We start from the raw sequence: 20,433 nt of genomic DNA, 5'->3' as shown, positions 1-20,433 counted from the left end.
TCCAGCTTGTGCTTCCTCCAGTCCAGCGTTTCTCATGATGTACTCTGCATAGAAGTTAAATAAGCAGGGTGACAATGTACAGCCTTGACATACTCCTCTTCCTATTTGGAGCCAGTCTGTCGTTCCACGTCCAGTTCTAACTGTTGCTTCCTGACCTGCATATAGGTTTCTCAAGAGGCAGGTCAGGTGGTCTGGTATTCCCATTTCTTTCAGAATTGTTCACAGTTTATTGTGATCCACACAGTCAAAGGTTTTGGCATAGTCAATAAAGCAGAAATAGATGTTTTTCTGGAACTCTCTTGCTTTTTCAATGATCCAGCAGATGTTGGCAATTTGGTCTCTGGTTCCTCTGCCTTTTTTCTGCCTTTTCTGGTTGGTAATGGGACCTAATTCCATTTAATCAGACATTAAGCTAATCTGAAGACAATTTTCAATCATATTAAGACCTATGAACATGCACCCAATGGTTACAGCAGCATTATTTACAATAGCCAAGATATGGAAACAACCTCAGTGTCTAGCAACAGACAAATGAATAAAGAAGATGTGATATAGATATATATACACACATACACTCAACACACTATGGAATACTACTCAGCCATAAAAACGAATGAAATTTTGCCATTTGTAACATGGATGGACTTGGAGGGCACTATGCTAAGTGAAATAAGTCAAGACATAGGAAGACAAATACTGTATAACATCACTTATATGTGGAATTTAAAAAATAAAACTACTGAATATAACAAAAAAGTAGATACATATATAGAGAACAAATAAGTGGTTATAAGTAGAGAGAGGGAAGTGGGGAGGGGCAGAGATTTAAGAGGCACAAACTACTACAGCTGGGACTTTCCTAGTGGTACAGTGGATAAGAATCCACCTGCCACTTCAGCAGACACGTTGAAGTGTCCCCTGTTCAGGTTCAATCTCTGGTCTAGGAGGATTCCACACTATGCAGAGCAACCATGCCCGTGTGCCACCACTACTGAGCCCAAGCTCTAGAACCCAAGAGTCACAACTACTGAGCCTGAATGTTGCAACTACTGAAGTCTGCACACCCAGAGCCTGAGCTCTGCAACAAGAGAAGCTACTGCAATGAGAAGTCCGCACACTGCAATAAAGGGTAGCCCTCGCTCGCTACAATTAGAGAAAACCTATGCGCAGCAACAAAGACCCAGAACAACCAAAAATGAAATAAAATAAATAAATAATTGTTCAAAAAATATACAAATATTGGGACTTTCCTGGTGGCCTAATGGTTAAGATTCTGTGCTCCCAATGAAGGGGACATGAGTTCAATCCCTGGTCAGGCAACCAGATCCAGTAGTAGCGAAGACCCAGCACACCCAAACAAATAAATAAATATATAAAAAAACAGATATACTGTACAACACAGGGAATATAGCCAATATGTTATAAACTATAAAGGGAGTATAACCTTTAAAAATTGTGAATCACTATATTATACTCCTGTATAATGTATTATACATGAACTACATATAATTCAATTAAAAAAATTAAAAGACCTGGTCTTCTCTGGTTTATGCCTACTGTTACAATATAGTTATTTATAGATCTCAACTGAAAGCCCAGGATATCTACCAGGATTCTTCTATCTCTTTAGTACCATGAAACTGCTGAAAATTCTGCTTAGCTTCTCAACTTCTCAGTAGCCACCTGTGGTTCAACTTTTCTGCCTATTGGCTTATGCAGTTTAGCAATCTGCAAAAACTTCTGGTGGAAACATGGTTCAGACTTTTGGCTCTCCTTTTCTGTGCTTATATTCTCTTTAGGATCTTGGTCATTCAAGCCCTAGATGTCTTGTAATCCTGAAGTCCAGCAGTCTCTCCACCCTTTAAGACCACCAAAAGCTCCCCTCAGTTTCTGTTTCTTAGCAACCACTGTATGTTCAACTCCTTACTCTTGGTGGTATCATCTACAAAATGGTGATAACTCTCATAAATATAGATTATTTATGTGCCTTTTCCATTGATAAAATTCAAAATCCCCAAATAAAAACTTTTAGCAAGGTAGGAACAAAAAGTGAACTTCCACACTTTGTTAAAATATATCAGAAGTCAGTAGTAAACATTGTATCAATACTTAGGAATAAAGTAACAAAAGAATCCTCATGTATGTTAAAAACAAATACTGAGGGAAATCACATGAACCATTCATCACAGTATTGGAAGACAGTCAATGCAATAAACTAAGGAAAAGATACATTAATTCTAGAAAGGAAAAGACTCCCCAAAAGTCATTATTTGCATATAACATGAAAAATTCTCCTTACAAAACTCAAAAGAGAATATAAAACTCATAGAATTCATATCAGTCCTCAGTATGATGTCTAGAAATAAAAAGATAGATCCCTATCCTTGTAAAAATTACATTCCAGATTTGGAGAGAGAGTAAGGAACACAGGTAGTAACAACACACATAATAAATAGGTAAATTATCAAGTCTGTGAAAAGGTGACAAATGCTGTGAAAACGTAAAGTAAAATAAAGGAGGGAACGGGAAAATCAGAACTGGAAACAGGTAGGCTATGATTTGTTTTAAAGATATCAGAACCACTCCATCCCAGAAAAGACAAAAATAAAAATCACCTAGGAATAAAAAAAATCTGTGGAATATGAGTAAGGTCTTAAAGTAGAAAACAAAGTTTTCAAAAGTGAACCTTATCTGGATCACAATTCAAACAAGTAAATAATTTTTTTAAAAATGCAAGAAATGTTTCTGACATTAAATGCTTCTGACATTAAAAAATTTTTTAATTTGAATACTGACTCAATATTCAAAGATACTAAAGAATTATTGTTAATTTTCAAGTGTGATTTATTGTTCAGTCACTCACTTGTGTCCAAACATTTGCAATCCCATGAAGTGCAGCACGCCAGGCTTCCCTGTCCCTTACTATCTCCCAGAGTTTGCCCAAACTCATGTCCATTGAGTGGATGATGCCATCCAACCATCTGATCCTCTGTCACCCCTTTCTCCTCATGCCCTCAATCTTTCCCAATCAGGTCTTTTCGAATGAAATGGCTCTTTGCATCACATGGCCAAAGTACTGGTGCTTCAGCTTCAGCATCAGTCCTTCCAATGAATATTCAGGGAATGGTATTACAATTCCATTTTTCTTAAAAAAACAAAAAGACCTTATATTTTTCCAGGAACACATGGAATATTTACAGCTCAAATGACATAGTATCCGGATTTGTTTCAAACTGTGAGAGGAGATAAAGTGAATGAGAGTCCAGATAAAACAAGATTGATAACTGTTGAAGGTGAGTTGTTCATTCTTCTATTTTGTCTACTTTGGCATAAGTTTGACATTTTCCTTAGGAAACATTTGAAGTTCATATACCATATGGTTCTACAATTCCACTTATTTTTATCTTAAAGCAACTATCATGCAGGTACATGAGAAAGTACATACAAGACACTCCTGACTCTACTGTTTGTAGTTTTAAAAACTTACAAAATGATCTGCAGTAAAAACCCTGAGGCCCCAAATAAGACAAATATAGCCAGAGTGTAAAACACAAGGCAGAAAAATAAAACAACAACAAAACATAGATTTAAATATGCTGCAGACTGAAAAACAAAATCAAACTGCCAAACTATATAAATATACCACTTACAGAAAATAATCCACACATTTCCAAAAATGTGTGTACATATGAATATGTGTGTTTATATAAATCACGTATGTATCATCATTTACCAAAAAAAAGGTTATTCTCTCTAGAACTGCTTTTGCAACTTTATCAAAAATCAACTGGCCATATTTCTGGGGGTCCCATTTCCAGACTGTCTGTCTGCCTGCAGATAAGTCACTTCAGTCATGTTCAACTTTCTGTGACTGTCTACTCTGTTCCAATGACCTAAGTGTCTATCCCTTTGCCAATACCACATCATCTTTATTTCTGTACTGACTTTCTTTGGGTACCTCCAATATGCTATATGCTCCTTCCTTACCTCAAGAACTTAAGATAAGCTGGTTCTGTCTGCCACCATATTATTCCTTTCTCACTTAGTATTAATAACTCCTAACTCAACTTTCAGAATTTAGCTTAAATATTGCTTTCTCAGGAAAAACTTTCCATCATGAAAGTCAAAGAGGTTTCAAGAGAAAAGAAAAAAGTCAAAATGCATCAGTCCAATAGGGCATCCAATAACCAACTCAGCAAGAGTCAGAGACTACCTATGGCTTTAAGAAGTTGTTAGGATTTCATAAGAATACACAGAAGAGGCAAGAATACACAGAATAACTGTATAAAAAAGATCCTCATGACCCAGATAATCACGATGGTGTGATCACTCACCTAGAGCCAGGTATCCTGGAACGTGAAGTCAAGTGGGCCTTAGAAAGCATCACTACCAACAAAGCTAGTGGAGGTGATGGAATTCCAGTGGAGCTATTTCAAATCCTGAAAGATGATGCTGTGAAAGTGCTGCACTCAATATGCCAACAAATTTGGAAAACTCAGCAGTGGCCACAGGACTGGAAAAGGTCGGTTTTCATTCCAATCCCAAAGAAAGGCAATGCCAAAGAATGCTCAAACTACCACACAATTGCACTCATCTCACATGCTAGTAAAGTAATGCTCAAAATTCTCCAAGCCAGGCTTCAGCAATACATGAACCGTGAACTTCCAGATGTTCAAGCTGGTTTTAGAAAAGGCAAGGGAACCAGAGACCAAATTGCCAACATCCGCTGGATCATGGAAAAAGCAAGAGAGTTCCAGAAAAACATCCATTTCTGCTTTATTGACTATGCCAAAGCCTTTGACTGTGTGGATCACAACAAACTGTGGACAATTCTGAAAGAGATGGGAATACCAGACCACCTGACCTGCCTCTTGAGAAACCTATATGCAGGTCAGGAAGCAACAGTTAGAACTGGACGTGGAACGACAGACTGGCTCCAAATAGGAAAAGGAGTACGTCAAGGCTGTATATTGTCACCTTGCTTATTTAACTTCTATGCAGAGTACATCATGAGAAACGCTGGACTGGAGGAAGCACAAGCTGGAATCAAGATTGCCGGGAGAAATATCAATAACCTCAGATATGCAGATGACACCACCCTTATGGCAGAAAGTGAAGAGGAACTCAAAAGCCTCTTGATGAAAGTGAAAGAGGAGAGTGAAAAAGTTGGCTTAAAGCTCAACATTCAGAAAACGAAGATCATGGCATCTGGTCCCATCACTTCATGGGTATGGTAAGATGAAAAATTAATGGGGAGAGACAGACAGTTATATGAGCTAAGCAAATCTAATCCAGTCCTGAACATTAGATGAAAAGATAGAATTAATCAAATAACAAATCATTTCACAAAAGACTCATTTCCATGTCTTTTGTATAAGCCAATAAACAATTTTTACATAAATGTAAAAAAAAAGAAAACGAAGATCATGGCATCTGGTCCCATCACTTCATGGGAAATAGGTGGGGAAACAGTGGAAACGGTGTCAGACTTTATTTTTGGGGGGCTCCAAAATCACTGCAGATGGTGACTGCAGCCAAGTAATGAAAAGACTCTTACTCCTTGGAAGGAAAGTTATGACCAATCTAGATAGCATATTCAAAAGCAGAGACATTACTTTGCCAACAAAGGTACTTCTAGTCAAGGCTATGGTTTTTCCAGTGGTCATGTATGGATGTGAGAGTTAGACTGTGAAGAAGGCTGAGCGCCGAAGAATTGATGCTTTTGAACTGTGGTGTTGGAGAACACTCTTGAGAGTCCCTTGGACTGCAAGGAGATCCAACCAGTCCATTCTGAAGGAGATCAGCCCTGGGATTTCTTTGGAAGGAATGATGCTAAAGCTGAAACTCCAGTACTTTGGCCACCTCATGCGAAGGGTTGACTCATTGGAAAAAGACTCTGATGCTGCGAGCGATTGGGGGCAGGAGGAGAAGGGGATGACAGAGGATGAGATGGCTGGATGGCATTACTAACTCGATGGACATGAGTCTCAGTAAACTCCGGGAGTTGGTGATGGACAGGGAGGCCTGGTGTGCTGCGATTCTTGGGGTCACAAAGAGTCGGACATGACTGAGCAACTGAACTGAACTGAACTGAATCGCAACTTAGAGAACTAGTTAAGGAAGGAAAGTTAAGATCTCTTTTAAAGAGCCTCTTCCCTTAAAATGCCAAGTAGATGATAGTAATGATTTAGATTTTTCAAAATTATAATCAGAAAAAAGAAAAGCAAAGGTAACTAATATTTTCTGAGCACTGTTACATGCCAGGGACTGTGTTGGATATTTTAGATATGTGTTCTCATGTAGTCTTTGTAAAAAATCTGTGGAGTAGATATTATTATTTCTACTTTATAGAGAAAGAAATTCAGTTTACACAGCTAGACTGATTCTATTTCCTCTTTATTCTCATTCTCTTCATTTTTATCATAACTATACTCGTGAAAAAAATAAAGCAATATATGAAAAACTGCAACTTAAATGAGACCAGACAATTAACAGACACCAGTACTGACATGACAAACATATTTGAATTATTTAACGATTTTAGAGCAACTATCAGTAAAACAAACCAAAATGCAACTGTGAACACTCACAGAAACAAATGGGAAAACAGAAAGTGTCAGCAAAGATACAGAAAATACAGAGAATCAAATGGAAATTTTAGAATTAAAAAATACAATAGCCAAAATTAAATTCAATGGATGGATTCAATAGCAGGATGGCAATAACAAAGAAAAAATCGATATTAAAGCAAGTAAACTTAAAGATCAATCAACAGAAATCATCCAACCTGAACAAGAGAAAAGGAATAGACTGAAAAAAATAAATGGAGCCTCGGGGACCTCTGGAACAATTACATAAGATCTAACATTCATGTCATCAAAGTCTTAGAAAAAGGGGAGAAAAGGCATGGGCTGAAAAATTATTTGAAGAAATAACTGCTGACAATTTTTCAAATTTGGTTAAAATCATAAGCTAACAAAATTGAAGAAGAGCTGGGCAAACTGCAAATGGGTTAAATCCAAAGAAATCCAAACATACTCACATTTTTAAAAAGTTTCTGAAACAAAACACGAACTAAATCGTGAATGCAGGCAGAGAAAAATGATGCATTATCTACAGGGAATTTCTCATCAGAAAACCATGGAGCCCAACTGTACCAATTCCAAAACAATGCACGAGTACTTGATTCCCTATGGACTACTTTATTATAGTTATTCAATAAGTATAAAATGATTATTCACTATTGTTTCAGTTATCCAGGAGGATGAACTCTTTTCCTAACTTTTGTTTATTCTATGTAAACTCTATGCTGACCTAATAGACACAATTTTATCAGTGTACTTACCGGAATATTCGTGTTATAATTATTTTTTAAATATTCATGGTTACTTTAGATAGTATTTAAGGTCAAATTTGTAAATATCTTCCATTTTGTTATTTTCCTTTTTAATTTTGTGTTGGTTTTTCCATTTAGATGTACTTAATTTTTTAGTCTTCTCACTTTGGGTTACTATTTGCATAGCTTCACTAGTTCCTCAGTTTTTAAAAAGTTAACCACATATTTGCATATGGACAGTCTCAACACTAATTTTTCTAACTGCTACCTGATCAGACCAAAACTTATAATTCTACCACTTGGCAGACTTCAGGATTATTGTATACTTATTTGCTAAGTCATATTTTCTCAATTCTAAAGATACTTGTTTCTCTTAAAATAATATTTTTAGGTTTCTGAAAACAGAAGTATCAGAATTAATGTTCAGAAAAACGTACCAGTAGTTAAGCAAGAGTAAGTTGTGATGTATGTAACTGCTTGCCCAGGTGTAAAACTGTGAGAATATACCTTCCCATAGGAAGTATCTGTTTATCCAAATATCACCACAGCTGAATTATCTGCATGGGTAAACTCACAAGCTATAGAATTTTAAGTTAAATCCCAAAGCTTAACTGTTGCTTGAAAATGTTTTCAGAAAGCACTGAAATAAAAAGCTATTGTGATGCAAATATTGCCTGTTGCAAGACAAGCAAGAGCAATTAAAGGTAATAGAAATTGCCCAGTCCTTCAAAATAGATCATAGAATTATCAGAGCTGGGAGACATTGGTGAGACCACTTTACATTTTATAAAGTACTGGAATGCGGGAGACCCGGGTTTGATCCCTGGGTCGGGAAGATCCCCTGGAGAAGGAATTGGCAACCCACTCCAGTACTCTTGCCTGGAGAATCCCATGGAGGTAGGAGCCTGGTAAGCTACAGTCCATGGGGTCGAAAAGAGTCGGACACTACTGAGCGACTTCACTTTCATTACCCAAGTGCTGGATATCTGTCAGAAGTTTCCAGCTGAATCAAAAAAGAAATTATTTAATTCACAGTTTATCTATAGAAAAACTATGAATTTAGCCAAAAAAGAAAAGCAGTTAAATTTCAACCATTTCCCATATGACTCAAAACTACACTGACAATCATAATGTATAAAAAGGCAATAACAGGTGAGGAAAATCAGCATGTCAGAATGAAAAAGGATTAGACTCACTCTTGTATTATGATTCCAAAGAAGATGGTATAGGAACTGTATGGATAAATGTATGTTTCTGTCAGTTAATTTCTAAGAAGTATTTTCAAAATAAATTTAATGTTTCTTCTTTCTTTAAAGTGTATTAAATCAAGAGTCTATATCATAATAATTAATCTCAGAATAGAGAAAATGCACTCTGGGTATATATGTGTATATATTTACATACATCTATTGTTACTTGGGCTTCCCTTATAGCTCAGTTGGTAAAGAATCCACCTGCAATGCAGGAGACTGTGGTTTGATTCCTGGGTCAGGAAAATCCACTGGAGAAGGGATAGGGCTACCCACTCCAGTATTCTTGGGCTTCCCTTGTGGCTCAGCTGGTAGAGAATCTGCCCCCAATGAGGGAGACCTGGGTTTGCTACCTGTATTGGGAAGATAACCTGGAGAAGGAAAAGGCTACCAACTTCAGTATTCTGGCCTGGAGAATTCCATGGACTGTATAGGCCATGGGGTCACAAAGAGTCAGGCACAACTGAGCAACTTTCACTCACATTCAGTCACTTATCTGCTCATTCATTTCTGGGTAAAGGAAAGCAAGAACAGAGAGGCAGGACCAAAACTAAAGATAATAATGCCTAAAAATCAAACCCTTCAAAGATCCTAAACGTTACTGTGAGACAGAAGAACACACGATGAAGTAAATACAATCCAGTGAAAAATGATAACCATCTAGACATCTAGCCAATAACATAACCAAAATAAGCTGATATAATTAAAGGTAATCGCAAAATGAAATAGCTGAGAAAAAGTAAGTAAAAGTAGGTCTTAATCCAGTTGAAAGTAAGAGTATTAAAAACTTAATAAAACTATGCAGTACCTAACCAGGGCTTTCCAGGTGGCTCAGTGGTAAAGAACCTGCCTGCCAACGAAGAAGACGTGGGTTCAGTCCCTGGGTCAGGAAGATCCCCTGGAGAAGGAAATGGCAACCCCCTCCAGTATTCTTACCTGGGAAATCCAATGGACAGAGGAGCCTGGCGGGCTACAGTTCATGGGGTTACAAAGAGTGAGACACAATTTAGGGACTAAACAACAATAGTACCTAACCAAGATTCAGAATACCATAATTCTTGACCAACCACCCTACCACTGCAATAGGTTCCAGAGAATGGAAGTGAGAAGGAACCTACCAGGTGAAACTGACTGTTTATTATTATCAAAGGGTTTGGACCACAGGCAACTAGGAACCCCTCTGCTTCAGTTCAGTTCAGTTCAGTCACTCAGTTGTGTCCGACTCTTTGTAACCCCATGGACTGCAGCACGCCACACCTCCCTGTCCATCACCAACTCCCAGAGTCTACTCAAACTCATGTCCATTGAGTCAGTGATGCCATCCAACCATCTCATCCACTGTCATCCGCTTCTCCTCCTGCCTTCAATCTTTCCCAGAAACAGGGTCTTTTCAAATGAGTCAGTTCTTCACATCACGTAGCCAAAGTATTGGAGTTTCAGCTTCAGCATAAGTCCTTCCAATGAATATTGAGGACTGATTTCCTTTAGGATGGACTGGTTGGATCTCCTTGCAGTCCAAGGGACTCTCAAGAGTCTTCTCCAACACCACAGTTCAAAAACATCAATTCTTCAGCTCTCAGCTTTCTTTATAGTCCAACTCAAATCCATACATGACTACTGGAAAAACCATAGCTTTGACTAGATGGACTTCTGTTGGCAAAGTAATGTCTCTGCCTTTTACTATGCTGTCTAGGTTGGTCATAACTTTTCTTCCAAGGAGCAAGTATCTTTAAATTTCATGGCTACAGTCACCATCTGCAGTGATCTGGGAGCCCAAAAAATAAAGTCTGCTACTGTTTCCACTGTTTATCCATCTATTTCCCATGAAGTGATGGGACCAGATGCCATGATCTTAGTATTCTGAATGTTGAGCTTTAAGCCAACTTTTTCACTCTCCTCTTTCACTTTCATCAAGAGGCTCTTTAGTTCTTCTTTACTTTCTGCCATAAGGGTGGTGTCATCTGCATATCTGAGGTTACTGATATTTCTCCCCGCAATCTTGATTCCAGCTTGTGCTTCATCCAGTCCAGCATTTCTCATGATGTACTCTGCATATAAGTTAAATAAGCACGGTGACAATATACAGCCTTGACGTACTCCTTTCCCTATTTGGAGCCAGTCTGTCGTTTCACGTCCAGTTCTAACTGTTGCTTCCTGATTTGCATACAGATTTCTCAAGAGGCACACAGTTAGTTAAGTCTAATACCTGAAACACTCTGCTCAAGCCAATGGTTTCTTGATTTATTTTATTATACTTAGGTCCACATCTTATCATAGAGAAAAGAAGGAAAAGAAAATCAAGTATTTCTAACAGCGATCTGATTAATCCTTCTGGATATACAACCAGAAAACTGGGATAAAATAAACAATAGCTTTCAGATATTGGATGACAGTCAAAGCAGGAGTGGGATACCCGTGAAAAGGGGGGAAAAAATCAGGTGAGCCCTACAGCTGCTTCACCTCACACATCCTGGAAGCAGTTTCCAGGATACAGGGTAGAGAGGGAGAACGTCAGCAGAGCCTGGCAGTCTCAGACAACTGAGGAGACAAGAGACTGGCAATGTTCAGGGAGACCAAGATAGCCAGAACCTGTGTTAAAGCCTACCAAAGAGAAGGGACCTACATACACAGAACTCTGGAGATCTGCAGAGGCCTCCCCTCAAGCCTTCGGCAGGTCATCTATGACAGGAACTACCAGAGGCTGGGGAAAGGACCCATGAAAAACAGATAGGTCAAAGAATTCCTGAAACTCATACAAGGGTAGGGAGAGTGTTATTCCCACCAAGCAGAGCGAAAAGACCTCATAATACATGAGACATTAAGTAAAGAACTTCAACAGTATCAACTCTGAAGTGAAGTGAAGTGAAGTTGCTCAGTCGTGTCCGACTCTTTGCGACCCCATGGACTGTCGCCTACCAGGCTCCATCCTAAATTAGCTCAAATAAGGTTGCTTGGGACCCATCCAACCAAAGCTTCCTCAAGGTATGTTTTCCCCTAAACTGTTTCCACCACCTCATTCCCTACTAGGGAAGTATTATTTTGGTATCCAATTCTCTCAGTAATCTTTCTCAGAGTATTATAAGAAAGTGTCTTACAGAGAACACAGAGATTACTCATTAAACCACCACAGCACATTATCAACAGTTTTTCCCACATGTCCCAGGCCTAGGGCTTCTTAAACTAACTAAACCATATTCACTTCTCCCCATTAAAAAAAATTAATTAAAGAAATAATAATTTTTAAACAAAATTATGAAGGAGTTTTCTCTTAAACATGTGCTAATAAATGCTTTGCCTAATTTTATCTCATGTAACCTATGTGAAGTCCAATGAGAAGTAACTGTATAACAGGTGTGGAGGTTGGGGGAAGAAAGAAGTAATTTTATCAAAGAGTCAGAGAAATTCAGGAAATCAAATCAATAGAATCAACAAGTAATTCAAAGTAAAATGAACCATGAATAGGCTGCTTACTGATCAAGAGATAAAAGTAATTGTGAAAAAAGACTAGAAGCTGTTACTATATATTTTGTTCCTTTTTTTAAATTGAATATAATTGATTTACAATGTTGTGTTAGTTTCAGGTGTACAGCAAAGTGATTCAGAAATACACACATATATATATATCTTATATGTATTCTGAATATAAAATATATATGTGTGTTTTATATAGAGTCACGTGTATCTGTTAATCCCAAATTCCTAATTTCTCACCCACAATTGCCTTTCCTCTTTGGTAACCATAAGTTTATTTTCTATGTCTGTGAGTCTACATCTGTTTTTTAAATAAGTTGATTTATATCATTTTTTTAGATTCCACATATAAGTGGCATCATATGACATTTGTCTTTGTCTGACTTACTTCACTCAGTATGATAATCTCTAGTTACATCCATGTTACTGCAAATATGATTATTTCATTCTTTTTATGGCTGAGTAGTATTCCATTGCATATATGTACCACATCTTTATCCATTCATCTGTTGATGGACATTTAGGTTGCTTTCATGTCTTGGCAACTGGAAACAGTGATACACTTTATTCTTTGGCTTCTGACTACATACTAAGTCAATTCTTAGTCTCTTAGTGACTACCATGTATTTATATAGGAATAAACTTGACTCTGGATTCACTAAATATTAAGACAACTTCTAAAATCAAAATTCAAATGAAAACTGCTATTTAAAAGTTTAAATTCTAGGCAGCACAGTAAAACAAAAGAAATAAACAGTACAAAGATTGGAGTGGAAGGATTAAAAATAAAACTTATAAGGAGAGACATAAAAACTAGGAAAGTACAGACTCTAGGGCTAGAATGCCTGGGTTCAAATCCCAGCTGTACTACATACCAGCTAGGCAATCTTGGGCAAATTAATGTCTACTTCACTGGGGCTTGTATAAGAACCTAATGGATTAATATGTGCAAGTGCTTAAAATAGAGCTTGGTAAACATTAAGCACTATACAGTAAAACTGTCCTTTGTAGACAATATGATTCTGTATATATAAAACCCAAACGGCTCAAGAAATTATCAGAAATAAAAATTTGGCAGGTTGCTAAATACACATAGTTCAATAGCATTCTTACAAGCCAACAAAATGTAAATTTATGGACCTTTTTCTTACAGGAAATCTTCCAAAAAACTTAGAGAATAATATCAAGAATTATACCACCACCACCCTCCAACACCACATGTGCCTAGTATAAACATTGATCAACTCATGGCCAATCTTGATCCGTCCCCACCCACAGCCTCCTCTCTACCCCAGATAATAATAAAGCAGATCTCAGACATATCCTTGCACCCATCAACATTTCAATATGTACCTCTAAAAGATAATGACTCTTTTCAATATAACTACATGCTATTATCTATCATATCTAAAAATTAATAATTTAATATAAAATATTAAGTGTTCAAATTTCCCTGATTATTTTACATTTACTTATTAAAATTTGGACCCAAATAAAATCCAAACATCACTATTCATTTCAGTTTTCTTCCTTCTTTTCTCTTTTTTTATTCCTCACAATTTGTTTAAAAAAAAAAAAAAAAGCTGGTGTCCCAAGGACTTCCCCATAGCCTAGATTCTGTTGACTCCACTCCACGGTATCATTTCACTGTTTCCCTGTCTTCCTGTAAATCAGTAGTTGGAGCTAGAGGCTTGACCAGATTCAGATTTAAATTTAATTTTTTTGGCAAGGATACTTCAGAGGTAGGATTATGAACTTTCATTAAGAGAAACCTAATGTCTGTTTTTATTCTTGTGATGTTAGCGGCCACTGATGATCTTTGCTTAAGTCCAGGAATTCATTAAGAAATGGTGATGTTCTATTTATCACCCCTTAACTGTAAATAGAATACTAGTACTGAGTAAAGAAACTTTTTCTCTTCAACTAGTTGGTTACCTTCAAGTATAGTTGGTTTCTTAGCATACTCCAAAGAAAACAAATGAGTTTTTTAAAGTATCACCATGAACTCATGAGTTTAAACATATTTGATGTGATTATGTTACAGTTTTACATACTAATGCTCAAACTGTCTCATCTTTGGTCAGACAGAGCCCATTCAATTAAGCACCTTCATTGCTTTGTCACACCCTATTACTGCTTGATAACTTCCCTGCAAGATGTTCAATGCCCCCAGTCTGAAGCAGCTTTAGCCATACTTTGTTTTCCCTTTCAACTAGCTCCTTGCTTATTCTTTATTTCTACTAAACTAAAAACGCCTAATTCCTGAGACTTCCTTGGTGGTCCAGTGGCTAAACTCTGTGCTCCCAATGCCAGCGGCCCAAGATCAAACACTGGTCAGAAAACTAGAACCCGAATGCTGCAGCTAAAGATACTGCATGCCACAACTAAGACCCACTGCAGTAAGATAAATAAATAAATCTTCATTTTTAATTATAAATCAATTGTGTTATATATTCTGGATATTATGATTGAATATGGACCCAGAAATTATAGAAATATTTCCTTTTCAGGTCTGCTTTCAGGATTCCATTGACTGTCCCCACCAAAAAGCATAACTGACACAAAATTAAGATGTTAAATGCTTCAGTTTGACAGACTGGAGCAAAAGAGTCCTAATATATTTTCTGCTGGCATTTTAGCTCTGCAAAGTATGTCTTCATGTTCTATTTCAAAATTCAGATATGGTTTTTAAACACGTATAATAAAAATTCATTTCTTTGATAAATTAGTAAAATCATCAAGTATGGGAAAATGGTCAAGCTCCTAGAAAATTATTCTATATTATAATTCAAACTTTTATAAAGTCCTTATGCTTCATCCTTAACATTGAAACTCATGATATGGGAATATGAAAGTTTTAAGTTCCAACTATTTCAAAAAGTAAATGTAAGTTTATGCCTCCTTGAAATCACAGAAATGGCATTATAAGTAGTAAAGAAACATTCATCTTATTTTACTAAAAAACAAACTAATAAACATGTAAAGCCCTGTCACAGTACACAGTACATCAAATACATCACTTTGGAAAAGCAGAATCCTACACTTGCTGACCATTTCTTCACCAACATCCTAAAAAAACACAGTGTCAGTGGCCAAAAATTGCTTACATCCACAATTTTTACTGTTTTTTTCCAACATTAAATCACAACCAGAAATCACATTACTAAATGCCAATTTTCCTCTCTGAAAAAAAAGATATAAATTTATACCTTGGTGCAATGTCTTTTATTCACAGGCCAAGTATACCCTCTCCTACAGCTAAGTTGTTGGGGTTTGATCAGAGGAACCAGTGCAACTTTTACAGGCAACAATGGCTTAAAAAAACTCAACCAATCACTATCACCACCACCACCACCAACAAAAACAACAAAACAAAATAACAGTAACAACAAAAAGCTCTTCTGCTGGTGTAAATTTCTCAGTGACTAAACAGAAACACATCTCTATGAAGTGCTGGTATGTCCTCAGCACATCAGTGCTTTCATCCAACTGAAAAACAAAACATTCTACTAGCATGCACATGACAGTAATTGCTTTTCCAGATGGTATGCCTTTGATAAGGGATTTCTGCCAAAAGCTCGTTTTACTTTCTCTCCAAGCATAATATTTGTCATTAAGTTTGAAACTGGTTTGACAAGCTTTTCAATAGTAGTGTGAGCTGACCTGTTTTTGGCTAGGAGGATAACTGTGAATGATACTTCAGCAATATGGTCTTCTCTGTCTTTAGCAACAACATGCATTCATATAACACTGAAAAGCATTATTTTATAAAATTTTATACATTTGTTTCATTTTCATCACAAGTCTAAAAAGTAATTATTATAAAAAAGAAAACTAAGACAGAAATATTAATTCAGTTCCTCAGGGTGGCATGAAGTCGAAGAGCCAATGCTTGTGCTCTTTCCATCCACCACAGAGAAAATCGTGGCAAGGGATACCTATTCAATATACCTGTTGAAATGTTTTTGTGAGTCCAAACAAAGTATTTTTAAAAAGCATTATTTTAATTTAATGTAAACTATAATCCAAGATGGGCTTCCCAGGTGACACTAGTGGTTAAAAAAAACAAACAAACCTGGCTGCCAATGCAGGAGACATAACAAACATGGGTTCAATTCCTAGGTTGGGAAGATCCCCTGGAGGAGGAAATGGCAACCCACTCCAGGATTCTTGCCTGGAGAATCCCATGGACACAGGAACCTGGAGGACTACAACCCACAGGGTTGCAAAGAGTTGGAGACAACTGAAGCAACTTAGCACCCACACACACACACACACACACACACACGTGCATGCATAATCCAAGACATAACTTTACAAATGTTCTAGGGCCTTAAATCATGCACTGATTTTATTTTGTACAGTAAAAATACAAAAAAAAAACAAACTCCCACAATCTCAAAATCTTAAAAACCTCTCAAAAAATGTTTTGAAAAATCTTTAAGAAAATATTCTCAAAATGTATTAGATAAAACTTCTGAGTACAAATTTGTGAAATTTTTACTTCATTTTTTAAACGGGAAATGACAAGTATCAATAGGAGTATTACGCTGTGTAAGCCTGAAAATGAGTGGGGCAATATAAGAAACTAATGAATTAGAGATCCCTAATTTCAGGATTTAAGCAAATTAATTTGGTTATATGGCACTTTCACAAGTAGAACCATGAACAGCCAACAACCACAACCAATCAGTCACAAAATTCAATTGATCAGAATTTCCAATTCTCTAATCTTTTTGTTGACATCTGAATATAGAACTTAACTATATTACTTAGAAAAGAATACTAAACTATGATTTTAAGTGCTCATTTCATAATTGCTTTTAAATGGTTTTTAGATGACATTTAGTTTAGCCTCCCTAGCCCCAGAGTAAACATTCTGAGTGAAAGAGGTCTTCAACTTCATTCATAATGAAATTACAGAATAACCTATATCCTTCTACACATTTAGAATTACTCACTACAAAGCTTAACAATTCAACTAATGCTGTTATATGAAAGCAAGAAGGAAAGGTATCTTTAAAAAATAAGTTAGGCACTTCCCTGGCAGTCCAGTGGTTAAGACTTAACTTTCCAATGCAGAGGGTATGGGTTCAATCCCTGGTCAGGGAGCTAAGATCCACATACCTCCTGGCCAAAAAACCAGAACATAAACAGAAGCGATAGTGTAACAAATTCAACAAAGATTTTTAAAAATGGCCACATCAAAAAAAAAAAATCTTAAAAAACAATAAGGGAAATGGTTATAGTAATAAGTTAAATTACATATTTAATCATCATTGCCATTTGATTCAAAGTGACACCAAAAAGTTTTCTAAAAGTTCAATGTATGCGCTAGCTGCCAGAGAACTTTTAAAACTTCTCATCAAAACAATCTCTTTTTCATCTGCTATTTGATTCAAGGTAATTTTTCTTTGATAAGAACTGCTCAATTACACCACCCCCTTTTAGAAAGCAATCCATTTATTTTAACTGAAGCAATCTTAGGTGTTCTATTATGGATTCTTGTATTTTAGAATTTACTGCTTTATAAGTTCTTCTTTCGAAACAGAACAAAATGAAATTTAAAATCCAAGTAATAAGTGATACATTTTTCTTAGATTTTTCATCTACTCTATATCCTAGCAAATACAAAGAAGCAACCAACTCTCTCACTGAAAATAATTATCTTTCCATAAATTCCTGCCTATTTGGAAACATACAATTAACAAGAAAATATTTTATTTTTAAATAAACACCAAACTAACTGTACCCTCTTTGGATTTCATACCTATTTTAGAAAAATAGAGAGCACTGTGTTTTCCGTTGATACTATGTTTCCTTTGATTGTTTTCAATTGTCTTATGTAGTCTTTAAAGTGGACAGCCACCCCCTGATTTGGAAGTATCATTTGACTCTTTAATTATATATCTGGCTTTTCTGATCCAAGTGAAACTAACCCATCAGATCCCAAAGGTCCTAAAGGGAGTCTATGGGGAGTATAAGTGACACTTCTTGGTGAATAGAAAACTCTTCACAGTAAGTTTAGGAGAATAGGAAAGAGAGGTTTCTTAATCAAACCAAGGGATAAGTCTCTTGTATCATGGAAGCACATGCTGAATTCAAATGTTCATCTCACAGGGTCATGACATAAATAAAATAATAATTAAACTTTAGGCATTTATTTTATTCCAGTTCTTCTATACTGAGTCGTAACCTGCACTCAGTATATTTCTAATAATTGACATGCTTTTCTAATTATAAGGATTACCTCCTTTTAAAATCTGAATCTCATCTCAGATTTGGGGGAATGTGGAGAGGGGAGTGGATGCATCCCTAAAAGCTAACCATTCTAACATGGAAATTTTTAAACTTATAAAATCTTTATAGATAGAAATCAACATTACACACTGACTGCCAAGGAGTTAAATTAAAGTAAAGCTGTACCTTGAATACCTTAGAGTAAGTAGAAGTTATAAATGTCGGTGTCTTCATTTGGAAGCAAAAATTCTTACTGCCTGATCTTGTCTGGTGGTCCGTGATTTTTATCATCAGAGTCGGTTCCAGTCACATCCCATTAGTATGGATGGATCTAAAGTAGAAAAGACATTAGATTTTAGATACAGTGACACATCATTGTTTCCCTATAAGCATACAAAGATTCTCACACAAATGCTTTAGTTTTTCAAGAAATTCTAATTCCCATTCTTATCCCTACCACAGATATGAAAAACTGAAAATAAAGAATAAAGATTAAATAAACAGATAAAGTTATCAGTGGTAATTAGCTACTGGCTTTAAAAAGGTTCAGATACCCAAAGGAGGTATGCCGCAAATTAGGCTTCATATGGATAATTTAAGGAGGTAAGGGACCTAAGCTTCTGACTCACTCATCAGAGTTGCTGAAGTCACCCCAGCAGCGGTGGCCTCAGGACTCAGTTTCAGGTAAAATGCAACAGTAGGAAGAAACAGGATTTCCAGCAGAAGATACCTCTGTGACAAAGAAGTGCCTGATATGATGGCTATCATTCATTCCTAGGTCACTGGCAGTGGGAACGTAACAAATGGCCCACCTTACTAAATTAATGGTAGTGCTGTATCTTCCCATTCTACCTCAAAGTTAACGCCAAACAGTGGGACTCTGCAGACATCAGAGAATACTTGAGAAAAGTGAGCCCTACTAGCTCTCATTATTTAAAGCCTAACTGCTTAAATTCCAAATCCTGAAAGATGCTGCTGTGAAAGTGCTGCACTCAATATGCCAGCAAATTTGGAAAACTCAGCAGTGGCCACAGGACTGGAAAAGGTCAGTTTTCATTCCAATCCCAAAGAAAGGCAATGCCAAAGAATGCTCAAACTACCGCACAACTGCACTCATCTCACACGCTAGTAAAGTAATGCTCAAAATTCTCCAAGCCAGGCTTCAGCAATATGTGAACCGTGAACTTCCGGATGTTCAAGCTGCTTTTAGAAAAGGCAGAGGAACCAGAGATCAAATTGCCAACATCCGCTGGATCATGGAAAAAGCAAGAGAGTTCCAGAAAAACATCCATTTCTGCTTTTTTGACTATGCCAAAGCCTTTGACTGTGTGGATCACAATAAACTGTGGAAAATTCTGAAAGAGATGGGAATACCAGACCACCTGACCTGCCTCTTGAGAAACCTATATGCAGGTCAGGAAGCAACAGTTAGAACTGGACATGGAACAACAGACTGGCTCCAAATAGGAAAAGGAGTTCGTCAAGGCTGTATATTGTCACCCTGTTTATTTAACTTATATGCAGAGTACATCATGAGAAACGCTGGACTGGAAGAAACACAAACTGGAATCAAGATTGCCGGGAGAAATATCAATAACCTCAGATATGCAGATGACACCACCCTTATGGCAGAAAGTGAAGAGGAACTCAAAAGCCTCTTGATGAAAGTGAAAGTGGAGAGCGAAAAAGTTGGCTTAAAGCTCAACATTCAGAAAACGAAGATCATGGCATCCGGTCCCATCACTTCATGGGAAATAGATGGGGAAACAGTGGAAACAGTGTCAGACTTTATTTTCCTGGGCTCCAAAATCACTACAGATGGTGACTGCAGCCATGAAATGAAAAGACGCTTACTCCTTGGAAGGAAAGTTATGACCAACCTAGATAGCATATTCAAAAGCAGAGACATTACTTTGCCAACAAAGGTACTTCTAGTCAAGGCTATGGTTTTTCCAGTGGTCATGTATGGATGTGAGAGTTGGACTGTGAAGAAAGCTGAGCGCCAAAGAATTGATGCTTTTGAACTGTGGTGTTGGAGAAGACTCTTGAGAGTCCCTTGGACTGCAAGGAGATCCAACCAGTCCATTCTGAAGGAGATCAGCCCTGGGATTTCTTTGGAAGGAATGATGCTAAAGC

General features: G+C 36.9%; 1 protein-coding gene across 1 annotated transcript in view; it reads right to left on the bottom strand.

Moving 5' to 3' along the window:
• The window catches only part of NCOA1 (nuclear receptor coactivator 1), a 218,178-nt gene that overhangs the window by 145,086 nt on the left and 52,659 nt on the right, over positions 1–20,433 (bottom strand). The window contains exon 2 of the mRNA XM_010840686.1: positions 18,493–18,628. The gene's annotated coding sequence lies outside the window, so the exon portion shown is untranslated. The remainder of the gene's footprint in view (positions 1–18,492; positions 18,629–20,433) is intronic.

This window comes from Bison bison, unplaced genomic scaffold (genome assembly GCF_000754665.1).
Source record: "Bison bison bison isolate TAMUID 2011002044 unplaced genomic scaffold, Bison_UMD1.0 scf7180017864145, whole genome shotgun sequence".
Lineage (NCBI taxonomy): Eukaryota > Metazoa > Chordata > Mammalia > Artiodactyla > Bovidae > Bison > Bison bison.
The sequence above is the reverse complement of the archived record's forward strand: the minus strand, read 5'-3'. Positions and strand labels throughout refer to the sequence as shown.